Source organism: Rissa tridactyla, chromosome 3, assembly GCF_028500815.1.
Source record: "Rissa tridactyla isolate bRisTri1 chromosome 3, bRisTri1.patW.cur.20221130, whole genome shotgun sequence".
In the NCBI taxonomy this organism is placed as follows: Eukaryota; Metazoa; Chordata; class Aves; order Charadriiformes; family Laridae; genus Rissa; species Rissa tridactyla.
The window spans coordinates 14,690,788-14,703,321 of NC_071468.1; the positions used below are offsets into that span (position 1 = coordinate 14,690,788).

A 12,534-nucleotide genomic window follows, 5' to 3' on the forward strand; every position below is an offset into this window, starting at 1 on the left:
CTGCTGACTGCCATTTCAGCAAAACACAGCTTTGGGAACATGAAGAGGTTGGGTGATGCGCTTCTGGATTGAAGAAGCATCTTAATTATGCTTTCTATGGAAGTTCAAAAGAACTTTTGGAATGGCATATGTATCTTGTGTCTCTGTTAGAAAAGGTAGCATTACACTGGGCTCTGGGGATGGCTATGGTCAGCTGACACAGGCTTATTCTTACAGGGCAAACTTTGTCTCTTCAGATTTTTGCCAGAGCTGTAGGAAACAGCAGATCATCATTGGATTAACAGGTGAGGAAGCGGTGAAGCTGCAGTTCAGGACACAATTGCCAGGTATGAGGAAGAGGTGACTGGGAAGGCTATAGCACTGACGTGGGAAAAGGCTAGCTGGTTAATCACCCCTATTTTAGCAGAGAAACCTAAGCTGTGAGGTTGCGGTACCATTCTGCAAAAGCCAGAAACTGTGTTGTGTTTCCTTCCTGGGCTTGCCTTCACCTATTTAGCAAAACGATTGGAAAAAAAAAAATCCAGTGAAGCTTGGTTTCCTGTGGTTCTTAAGGGCTTTGTGGACGCCTTGATGCCTGACAGGGATGAAATGCTTCAGACTTTGTTCAGTTGGGGCACTGATTAGGATCAGTCTTCAATCTGGGCCCTGTTTTTGCAGGACTTCAAAGAACTAAGCAATTTTGAGACCCTTTTCTTCATAAGCTGGAGTTAAAAGTGCCTGCTAACTTAAAAAGATCACTTGGAGCAGTGACGAGGAGCATGACCTGATTGATGATGTCACTCTGTAGGCCTTTTTTTTTCTTTCAGGAAATCTGAAATATTATGGCCAAAGAAAATGAGCTCCTGGCTGTCTCATCAAGTGTTACGTGACAAAGACATTCAACAGCTTCTGACAAGCCTAGTTTTGACAGCGTGGAGCTGTTCCTGGTCTCATTATTACTTCCCTCACCACTTCTCTCTGGTGTAAGGATTTTTGGTATGTGTAGGAAATTATAAAGGGAGAAATGTCACATTTGCCTTCCAGCCATTTGTTTGTTTACTAATCGGGTTGTTTTTTATTTGGATGGATTTCTGTGATGCTAGTAAAACTGCTGGCGGTCTAATGCCAGCCTTTCACTAGGTAAGGGCCCTTCTAGCAGGATATTAGTGACGTTATCATCTCTCTCATCCTCAGGTCTAGGCAGAGGTTGTTTGGGAATGGTACTTGACTGAACATCCTGCTCTGGGTAGAGGTGATGTGAAGGAAGACCTCATTCATCCTGTTCACAGGACACTTCCATTCCATTGCTATGCTATGTCTCTTTCCATCTGATGTTATTGTAGGTATGATCTGCTTAAGTTTGCATTGCAGCTCCTCCTTTTAAAACGGAGGTGACTGTGAGACAGCAGTCCGTGCCTCTTGCACGTGGCATTTCTCTCTCAGGGGCCTGAAATACTTACAGTTTGGTACAGGCTGCTCTGTCTTCTGCTCATTTTGAAGGGGTGGCTGTGTTCCTGTTTCAGTTCCTACTGCAAAAATAAACCCTGGCACTTGTCTAAGAAATAGCCAGAATGTCTCTGCAATGGGAGGCAGGTTATGGAAGAGAAACCCAGATAAACAAGGAAGGAAAACATTTTTGTGTGTGTGTGTTTGTGTGTGAGGGGGGGATTCAACTCTTAACTAGACAAATTCACTCAGAAGCAGCAGAGGTGGGAGAAATTCTAGAGGTAAGCTTGCACCTTTTCTTTATGACTTGTGTGGGTTCAGGGAAAGTGGAAATCACCTGGGCACTGTAGAGGATCTAAGTTCTCCTGCTAAACAGAGGAAGAGACTGAATGTAAGCATTTCTGTTTCTTTTGAGAAATCTTGTTGAATGTCCTTGCTGTAGGACACTGATATCCAAGTGCAGAGCTGAGTTTCTGGCCTCTGTGTTTGGGTGAAGGCAGCTGGAAAGCATTTGTCCTTCAAAGTAGGCTCTGTTTTTGTTCTTATTATCTGAAGCATTTAACACTATCAGAAACTTGCATTTCTTATAGAAGTAAAAACGGGAGAAGGAACAAAAAGCTAGGGCGTTAATTTGTATTTCTAAGTGTCTGACAGGAGTAGGTGGGGGAGAGAAGGGTGTTCGACCTTATGTTGTGTCTCTGACCATGGGAGAGAGATGTGCTTGCCTGACATCAGGGTACAGTGCTCTAGGACTCAAGGATGTTTAGATTTTGGATTTTGCTTTGTCCTTTTGGAAGCATTTGATTTGACTGTTGTAAACATTTACAAGTGTTTGAAACAGTAAGTTTACTGAATTCCAACAGGCTGCATGCCATAATTGTTTTGCAGACTAACGGCAGACATTGCAATAGATGCAGTTGGTGAATTAGGGAGACAGACCCCTTTCCTACTAGGGGAATGCAAGGCAGAATGGCTAGCTCATACAAGGGTGCTTAGCCAAAAAAATGCCTGGTGACTTTCATCTGTCTGAGTATCACCACCTCCCGTCATTGCAAGTGTTTGAAGCACAACTACCTGGTGACTACAGAAGGAGGAAGTGTATGTTTATTACTTTTCAGGGGTGGACCTTTGCTCCAGTGTGCCGTCAAGAAGGTGAGATGCTCTGAGGGAGGTGGTGAGAACTCAGGTGCATCCCATGGACAGGGTGCAGAAACAACCTCTGTGGCTATGCTGCTGGTGGTATTTGGCCAGCAGATCTTTCTCCCCTGTCCTACTTGTTTTTATTAGGTTTGGTCTGTTCTGGAAATCCATATGCAGGTATGCTTTAGTCCACACAGAGTGCAGCTGCCCATGCCCCCAACTAGAGCAATTTGCTCAGGCTTCCTTAGGGCAATCTTTTTGCTTTAGGGAATAGGGTGAAAGTAAAACTGACCTTAGCTCAGTCAGCACCCACAGATGTATGTGGGGAAATGCGTGCAAAAAAAGCCATAACTGCATGAATCTGTAATGATTGCTGCACCTTCCCTACAGAATTAGCACGGTTTAAAGATTTGGAAAGTGCCTGCTTTTGGCAATATTAGAGGGTCATTTCTAGTATCACTATACCAGCATGATGGATTAGTCATTTCAGCTCAGGAGGGATCGATGGATTATCTATTCCTTGTCTCCCTGTGGAGGAGGGATTAGCTTAGTGATGTACTCAATAAGCCTCCATTCTTGGGATGAAGTTTCTCAGTGTGATTTCATATTGTAGCTGAAAGTACGTTAGAGAGATACGATTTAGGTCAAAAAAGTAGAACACTTAAAAAGTGCCAGATTTCCAATGGATTGGGTAGCACATGGTTATCCTGTCCCTGCATACGTGCAGCCTGGGGGTGAAATCGGGATGTGATCACAAGAATAAGCATGGCACCATCGTCACCCTTTTATAGGTATGTATTGAGCTTGTAGTTACCACCTCTGTCCCACCATTCCTAACTTTGCACTGTTTGACTTTTTAATAATTTTGTTTCTAAAGGTAATTTGGATGTGAACTTTCCAATGTGCATTTAACTGGCAAAAGTAAAAGGAGCTCAGATTAAGTATTTGTAATTGCTGGTGTCTTCAGGACTGGGATTTGAACTGGGAACCTCATTTGATGCAGTAACCTTTACAACTTAAGCTCCAAGGCTGACTGATACTTAACCAGCAGCTGGAGGAAGCTTTCCATCAAAGAAGGCTGAGCCTTCTGAAGTCTTCTAGTGTGAAGTCAGACCTAGGCTTTAAAGGTTTTAATTTGATGTAAGGTCTCAGCAAGCGATGGGAAACTTTTTTTTTTTCAGTTTGTATGCTGGTGTTAGGTTGAGGGAAGAGGGGTGGTTTTGTTCTTGTTTTGTTTTTTTCCCCTCCTGATGCCTGGAGTTGGTGAATTTCCTGCCCCACACAGGGCTTTGGAGGAAGAGATGGGAAGATGAAAATTACTCTCTACTTCCTACCCAAGCTGCTTGACTTGCCTCAGCCTCCTGAGTTGGGAAGGTTCCTGCTCCCTGTGTGTTCCATATCAAGGAGAGAAATGCCCCGTGACTCATGTGCCACATTTCTGTCTTTCTCACCCTGCTTCATTTGCTCTATCAAGCTGCAGGTAAGCTCAGGGCTTCTGGAAACTTTGGCTGCCTGTCAAAACAAACTTGAGGCATAGAAAAACAACAGCTTTTAACATTCAGTCCAGTGCAGATTTAGGACAAAAAATTCCAGTGTTTGTATGAAACCAAAAATAAACACAAAAGTTATTTCCCCCATAAAACTCAGATCAGCAGCATTGTTATTTTTATGTCAAAAGGCTGAAGGAGAAGCTGGTGGAAGCCTGACACAGGGAGGGAGGGGAAGGCAAAGGCAGAGAAGGGTGCTCTGGCAGAGGTTTTGCAGATAGTTGCTGGCAGTGTTGATGCTTAGATATCGTCTCCAGGTGCCCTGGGGAAGATGATACTCATTACTGGCTCCTTTACCCATCTCCTCCTTTTCTGCTCCTCTCCCTGTTCTCTGCAGCCCTGTTGTGGTTTGTTCCTCCTTCTGCAGCCTGTGCTCTTGCCTCTTGTCGTCTCCCCACACTGCCATTCGTTCCTCTCTCTCCTTGCAGCCCCGCGGAGTTTTCAGCAGGTGACCTTGTTCTTCCCAGCATAGCATCGGAGGCTGTGGTTCTCTGGTGCTGGGCTCAGCTCTTCGCTGCAGGCTCCTCCTCACCCCTGCGCTGTTGACAGCAATGCTGGTGGCGTGGCCGTATGGTGAACCGGTGCAGGGAGACAGAAAGTCTGTTGCTGGTCTGATTCACTGGGCTGTCACGCAAACAGCGCACGCAGCCTTGCTAGCAGGCTGCTGGGGGTGATGCAAAGAGCAGCCAAGGCTTCTAGCACTGGCACTATCTCTGAAATTAGGTTTTTATCCCTGGTTCTTCTCTGCTGCCAGGGAGGCACGAAGAACACAAGACACAAGTGAAGTGAGCGTACTGTTCTCAGTTCCTGCTCTGGTGGCACAGATGCTCAAGAGAGACAGGTATGGAGAAGGCTCTGCTCACCTCTTCTGCAAGGGGCTGGTGCCCAGCATGGATGAGGAGCTGCGCTGGAACACTAACACATCCCTCTGCAGACATGCAAGCAGCAGGCAAAAGGCATGCACTGGTGTGACAATGCTACCCAATTTCAAGGCCCAGCTCCAAAGTATTGTGTCACAAAACTTTTTTAACAAAGTAATTGGAAGCTTTGTTTTGAAAGGGCAAAACTATATACATCCCCAGAGCCTTGTTTTTAGAAATGCCTAACCATTTCTAGATGAACTATTTTAGAACACAATAACCTATCCTGAAGCGGACCTCCAGCATGGAAAACCTCAGCCCAACTGTTTAATGCTTGGTAAGTGAGATTATAACCAGCTGAAAGCAGAGCTGTGTATTAGAAAGTGCCAAACAGCCTTAATTTAGGAGTCACTTTTTGCACAGACACTTCAGTTTGCCGGAAAAGAAAGGAGAGCCCAGCTGCCAAAAAGTGCATCAGTTTGGACAGAGGGATGGAAAGCTTCACTTTTGCCTTTCATTTATTGTGCTTTGATATCTCTTTTCAGGAAGCAAACATACATCTGGTTTTTCTTGTCTTATATGGGTAGTTGTATAAAATGTAGCACAGGCGCATGTTTTTGTCCATCTTTTAACACTATAAAATTAGGTGTTTACAGTATTGTCTTAGAAATGGCTTAGTTCAGTGACCTTTTCCAGCACTGACTAGCTGCCAAATAATCAGTGCTTGAAAGACTCTGGACGTGATTCTTCTCTCCTTTACACTGCTTTTTTTTTTTTTTTTTTTCCCCTCTTGTCATCAGATGACTTCATTGGAGCTACTCATTCTCTACAGGCTTGGTGTGAGGAGAAATACATATACATATATACCTATTTCTGTGCATATACAGAACATCTATACATATCTAGAGAGAAGTTATAGAATAGAAATGAAATCACAGTAACTGGTGGGTTTCGGTTTTACTTGACATTGTGCACACGTGCTGAGATCGCTAGTCTCCTGAAGGGTACTTGTAAGCACCTTTTCCCTAAATACCTCTGCAGGTGTTCTTTAGAGTTTTGTGTGACTTGCTGTTAGCTGAAAATTTGCCCATCTGTACCAGTTAGAGGACCAGACCAAAATCTTTGTTATAAGAACACTAAACCATTTCTTGTCTTTCGGTAGGCAGTACAAAATACAGTCCTGGTTTGAGGTCCAAGAGCTGGCAGCTCAGGTGAAATCCGTGCTCTAACCACTCACAGCTTAGGCTTTATGCTGTAGCATGGAGTGGAAGCGGAGTCCTTTCCTACCATCAAGCTTAGTAACAGATGTGACCGGTTTTGGAATGGCTGTAGCAAATCATCAGTTTTCCATGCTGTATGCCATGTGCTGCACATGTTTATATTTGACAGGTGAGAATGATACCACCTAGCATTTTTCTTTAAGGTTTTAACCCAAAGACTTCAAGGCTTTAAAAAAAAAAAAAAAAAGCTGAGAATGACTACTCACTTTTGCATACGGATGTTCAGAGACTTCAGATGATTCAGCCGGAGTCAACACTACAGTTCTGAGGTCTTACAGCTTGTGACTCTGGGAGTGCAGTGACTCTGAGTAAAAATCTTTGTCCATTGACATTGGATGGCTGGCCTGTGGTGGCAGGGAAGCGCTGCTTGGTGAAGGTACACTGAGGATTTGTAACCTGAGGGTAACAGTCAGTAAGGTTATACTGTCCCAAATATTAACTCAGTTGTGCCTTATGGCAGGGCTTAGACTAATACCGAATTAAAATGACAGAAAGCAATGAAATGGTGTCATTTTTCAGTCATCTTTCAGAGTGATTCCTTTTAAGTCCTCTTAGATAAGCAAGTTTGGCCATCTTCATTTCTTCCCTGCCTTCAGTCCTGTCTTTTGTCTCCATCTGTTCATCACAAGCTGAACGCTTCTCATCGTGACATCCTGCCAAACCACCATCGTCTTGAAGATATTTTGCTCACTTTTCTTCCCACCTACTCTGACCTTCACCCTTCTCCAGTCCCAGCACATACTTTCTTTTGTTGGCCTTTGCTGCTCTTTGCATCCTATTCCTACTTCACCAAATCTCTGTGGTTTCTTAATAAATCAAGTGGTGTTCAGAGCTCTTACTGACTCCTGTTTTTCTAGGCTGCAGGTAGGATTGGTGTGAAACGTGCCAGAGACTCGAACAAGGGTCCTTCACAGGTGTTCTATCTCTGTGTTGAAACTGAGCCTGGACGTCCTTAAGATTAATGTAGGATCATTTCCATTGCTTCCTCAACAAATGCAGTACGTCTGACTAGGCTGCTGCCTCCATGCTTTGAGTGTATCTGATCACCCTCCCCAGCTTACCTTTAATAAAATCCCAAGCTGACCTGACTGCATCTGGTGGGGTGTGATGGAGGTGACTAATTTACAGGAGGGGAAGCAAGCAGCGATAGGGACCCCTGCATAGAGATACCATTATTTACTTCCCTTAGCCTAAGAAAAAATAGAAAAAGAGAATAGTGCAGCTGGGCACTGGAGTATGTATCCACAGATGGTGGATTGCTTTGCATAGTCCTTCAAGACTCTATAAAGGGGTATTTTGCGCTTCTCTGATATTCGATGTGTCCAGATCCCAGAGAGAAATGCCAGCCACTGTCAAATTTCTACTACATGTGTTGCTTCATTCGCCTGTCCAGGTGGGATAAATCCAACTTCTCTGCGAAGCACCAGTGTTCCACGCATCAGCTCTATTTTAAAGCTTTCTGTTAAGAAAAAGCTGTTGCAATCCCTTCCAACGTCACCTCTGAGCTGACCCTTACAGGGTGGTCTAAATGCAGCTCAGTGCCAGTTTACCTCCTGGGGGCATCTGCATCCTGCTCCCCCTTCATTAGCTTTACAGTGAGATGTGCTCATTGTAATAATCAATGTTTGTGGTCGAAAAGCCTTAATGGTTGGGTATGTACCACATGCCTACGTTATCAGCCCCGTATTTTAATGAAGAGCTATTTTCTGACAGCACAAGGGACTCTGTGGAAGTTTCAAGACCTAGAAACATTGAGGAGTGAAAGCTGAAGCAAAATTTGTCAGCCTGCAAATTATTGATTAACTGGGAGCAAAAGAGGAGCGGGCTGGACTTTCACTGAATCACTGCAGCCTAGAGATCTGGTCCTGCCAGCTTTCCTTGCCAGGTCTGCTCTGCCTAACTTTTAGCTGAGGGGACTGGGTACCTTGCCCTTACTGGGAAGAACCCAGTAACCTTACTGGGGGATGAGTGTTTGTGACTGACTTGAAGGGATATTTAATATCTGTCTATAATCTTTGGCGTAAAATACATCTGTGTCACTTCAAGTTCTCAGGCCAGGTCTCAAGTTCTTATTTGTTTCCTTCTGAAATAAAACTCAGGTCAGGTTGTTCCCAAAGCTATGCTTCAGCACTGTTTATTGCACCATCAAGCCTTGGGACAGACGTTGTCAGTCTCATGTTGGTTGAAGAAGTATTTATAGGAAATCTAAAGCAACTTTATTTCCCCAGAGTTCTGCACCAAGGATGTCAGAGTTGGAACTTTCCAGGCAACTGCCACCTTAAAATAGACCAGGAGAATTCCTATTGTTCGGGTGACATAATGAGGCTGAGATGCAAACGCAGAGGGAAGCAGTAGCTGGTATGTTTTGACGGATTCTTTTTCTTCCCGATGTCTTTTTATTTCTCTCTCTCTTTTTTTTTTAATAATACATTTTATGGGGAAGAATAAGGGAAGATCCCCGCCAGCTTCTGGCTGGTGAAGTTGGGATGCACAGCCTGCAGAGTGGGTGAACGTGACTTAACGCCTACATCTGACAGGAACCAATTTAGACATTTTCTCCATCTCTGCAGAGGGCTGCACTGCAGTATTAAACATTGGTGCCTGATTAGTACACCCTACACCCCCTTCCTCAAAGGATGAGAGGAGGAACACGCAGAAGTTAATAGCTGGTGGCCAGTGCATTCACTGTAGCTTTATAAGCACTGAATTGAAAGTCCTTGCCCCAAAATGTGTGGGTAGGTTCTGGTATAAAACCAAGTCTCCTTTGCAGACCATGAACACTGCACTGTGGGGAGGGGGAGCTGCTATAAGCATCACCCCGACTAGAGATTCTGCGGAGGACCACAGGAACACACCTCAGTCAAGCTTCCTTGAACCCAGCATGTCGTCATAGACTGTTTGAGTGAATCAGCGTTTAGCAGCATCGAGCTAAATTTTGTTGTTGAAAATCCTGCTTTCATCAAATAGAGTAAGAAGGAGGGCAGCTGGTGCAGCCCTGGAAATGAAGAGGCCTCGGGTCTACTCCCGGTTCTGCCACGACCCCTTTCCTTCAAGGTCACTTCACATTTTTTGTCCTTCAAGTTGCCCCTATCCTGTGTGAAATAAAAGGGCTATGAAAGACCCAGAAGTTGCCCGTCCAAAGTATTATTTTGTCAACTAAAGAAGCCATGGCAACATAAAGCTACAACACAGTTTCTATCACAAGACTAACTTGAGTCAGTTACTGCCTTTGAAACATCTGTGGTGTGGGCTAAAAGTAGACTTTTCTACCAAAATTGAAGTACATTGAAGGAGTCACAAAAAATATCGTGAAATAGGAGGAGGAAAGAGGGAATATCAAATAAGAGGGGGGGAATAAAAGAGTGCAGCAACAGTTACAAAATGCCTCAACAGCTTCCCTGCTTTTGTTGTTGTTTTTCTTTTTCCAGCCAGACCGATGAGTTTACTGGATTCGCTGAATTGTGATATAACGAAGGAATTATCTGCAGCTGGGAGTTTATACCAATGCAAATATATGTCCTGGAGGGGGGAAAATTTGCTTCTCTGTGAGAGAGACTTGAGGCATCTGAAATAGCTGAGATATAGTGGGTGTCGTGCAGGAATACCATTAACATTTGGGGGGAACATTTTGGAGGTGACTTTGTGATGTGAGTAGCAAAACAGGCCGGTTTGGGGCCTGCCTGTATGAAGGCAGCATGGCCTTGGATACGCTACGCTTGCTTGGATCTGTAAACTGCACAAAGGATTCCTGTTAAAGAAACACGTTTCTACAATGCTTTTCACTTGATTATCTCAGAGTGCTTTAGTAGGCTTAGAATATGCTGGGGAACAATAAACACAGAAGCTGTGCTGTAAATCTTGCAGCATGGATTTCTGTGGAAGTCATCTTTTCTTACTCCCTTTTATCCAGGCATCAAAAGGAAAAGAACAACAAGAGGGAGACAAAGGCTGAGGCTCGCGCCCAACGTTTTTCTCTATCATTTTTGCCAAAGAAAAGAAGAAAGGAAACAAACACTATTGCATGTAAATAATACCTTTTTCCCCTCGTCTAATTTAGACACACTTTCATTGGTTCACTGTAATTAGGCAGAAAGTACTGAAATGATTTATATGTCAGACCTAATAGACAATTTGTAATTGTACCATTCTTTTAACGGATACTTTGATGTCTGAAAGCTTTGAATCAAAACCTTTATTTCAAATGCAAGCATACTTCAGCAAATTTCAGAAGTAATTGCCGGTTTCATGGTTTGTATCTGATATTATGTCGAGCTAAAGCCAGGATTTGAAAGCTTGGAAAATATGGCTCCAGATTTTTTTAGTCAAAGGCCATCTGAGATAATGAGCAAGAAGAAAGGAAGAGTGTTAATGTTTTATGGGTCAGGTGTGCAGGAGTGTGTGATATACTTGGTGCTTTTAAGATATGCCAGAAAGTTTAATTCCAAGGCCAGGAAGGCAACATAGCAAGCAGAGGAATTTGGATGATAAAAGAAAGTATCAGCACAAATTGATGCCTGCTGTAGTTAGGGTGTGCGTTAGGGGGAGTTTAAAGCCCCCTTAAAGAGAAATAAAGGCTCTGCAGGGTTGTTAGGAGATCCTTGTCTGAGGAATGGACCAACAAGCAAAGTACACTGTATAAGGGGGGCAGGTTTACGTGCAGCCTTGAAGGAGGGTGGGGAATCATTGTGGCTCCTGTACGTACGTGCCTGTGCCGGGCTTGCTGGGCTCGTCCCAGCTGGCAGCCGCACTTAGTAGCTGCTGCTGTTTCGGTGCTCGACATGGGGAATTGAGGGCTGGGTTTGCAGGGATGCGGCGAGCATCTTCTGCTCTCACAGAAGCAAGTGAGAGGTACGGGTATCTGCCTGCTCTGAAAATCAGGCTTTGCTGTTCTCAGTTTGTAAATACTCACCTTGCTGGTTTGGGGGCCTTGCCCTGGTATGGGAGTGTTTGTAGATGTTCATGTAAAAAGAGTATTTTCTTTTTCTTTTCATAATGTTTCATACTAAAATATTTCCCCCCCCCCGCCCTCCCCTTCCCCAGACTGTAGTCTCCTGTCTCCATAAGGACTGTACCTGGCCTTGGCTGGTGGATCACCTCCCCATTCACCCCTGGGACAGTAGCCTGTGATGAAACTCCACTGGCACAGAGCTGATGAAGATTGTGTGTGGGACCCTGAATGAGAAGGTGTGTAAAAGCCCACCGCCAAGGTAAAGCAAACCTTTTCAAATCCGTTTCTTGGCAGGCGAAATAGGAACAGTCACCGAGCGTGGCTGGTAGGTGCTGTGCTGGCTGCACCACGTAATGCTCTGGCCCCCGGGGTGACTCTCCTGTGGGACTGAGTTTGCTCGCAGTGGGAAGTCAGGAATTTTGTTAGAAGGTATTTATGCAAGCCGATATGTGAGTATCGGCGATGTGATGCAGCAGCTGAGTCTCACAGTGTGAAGGCTGCATCACCCATCGTCTCGATGAAACAAGCCTGGGGTAAAAGGACCACTGCCCCCACCATCATAGCTGATAGCAGCGCCCGGTCCCCATGTAATGGGCAGTCTCCCTGCATGTAATGAACAACTGTGGAAGTCAAAATGCCAGGGTGTAAGTAGGCCTCTTGGTTGAACCTTCCCCCTGTCTCCTGAAACAGCAATCACAGTGTGTGTAGTGGTAAACTAGTTCCTGCGCTGAAGAAACCAGAATCCAGACTGGTTGTATGAGACAGTGGCCTTGTGCCTGTAACAGATGTGTAAAACTTACACCCCGTTATCTGTCTTTTACATAGCAGCTCTGAGAGAGTATAAATTCTCTATCCACTCTGCAAGCACGGCGTTCACATCAGCAGAGCCTGCTTCCCTGCTGCTCAGTCTTCTCTCCTGTAGCTATCGTAAATAAACGGCTGCTCTTCTGACCTGACCCACATTTGTACTCCACTCATTCCGCAACAGGATGTAGGAGCCAGCAGCTTGCGCTGTGTTGGAACAATGTTGTCTACATCCTAAAACAGCCAAGAGAAGACGCTCTGTAGCGGGGCTGTTGGTGTTGGAGACGGGGCTTGTACCCACTGTTTTTGAGTACCTGTGATGCTTTGGAAATTGGGCATTTCACTGATTTACGTGCACATTAAATGAGAAAGCTCATTTAATCCTATGTTGAGGGAGCGGCAGCACTGCAGGGAAAGGCCAAGAAGGCCTGAGCTGGATCCTGTAACCTGGAAAGACAACGAAGGGTGACACTCAACCAGACCTAGTTTGCTGAGGTAACTGTTCGTCTTTTTCTTGATTGTTATTTCCG

General features: G+C 44.7%; 1 long non-coding RNA gene across 1 annotated transcript; it reads left to right on the forward strand.

The window, feature by feature from the left end:
• The first annotated feature begins 7,805 nt into the window (after nt 1–7,805).
• Nucleotides 7,806–12,309, forward strand: LOC128906991 (uncharacterized). Its single transcript, XR_008465404.1, has 3 exons — nt 7,806–8,610; nt 9,681–10,275; nt 11,293–12,309. It is a non-coding gene; the product is annotated as an uncharacterized LOC128906991 (long non-coding RNA).
• Nucleotides 12,310–12,534: the final 225 nt, after the last annotated feature.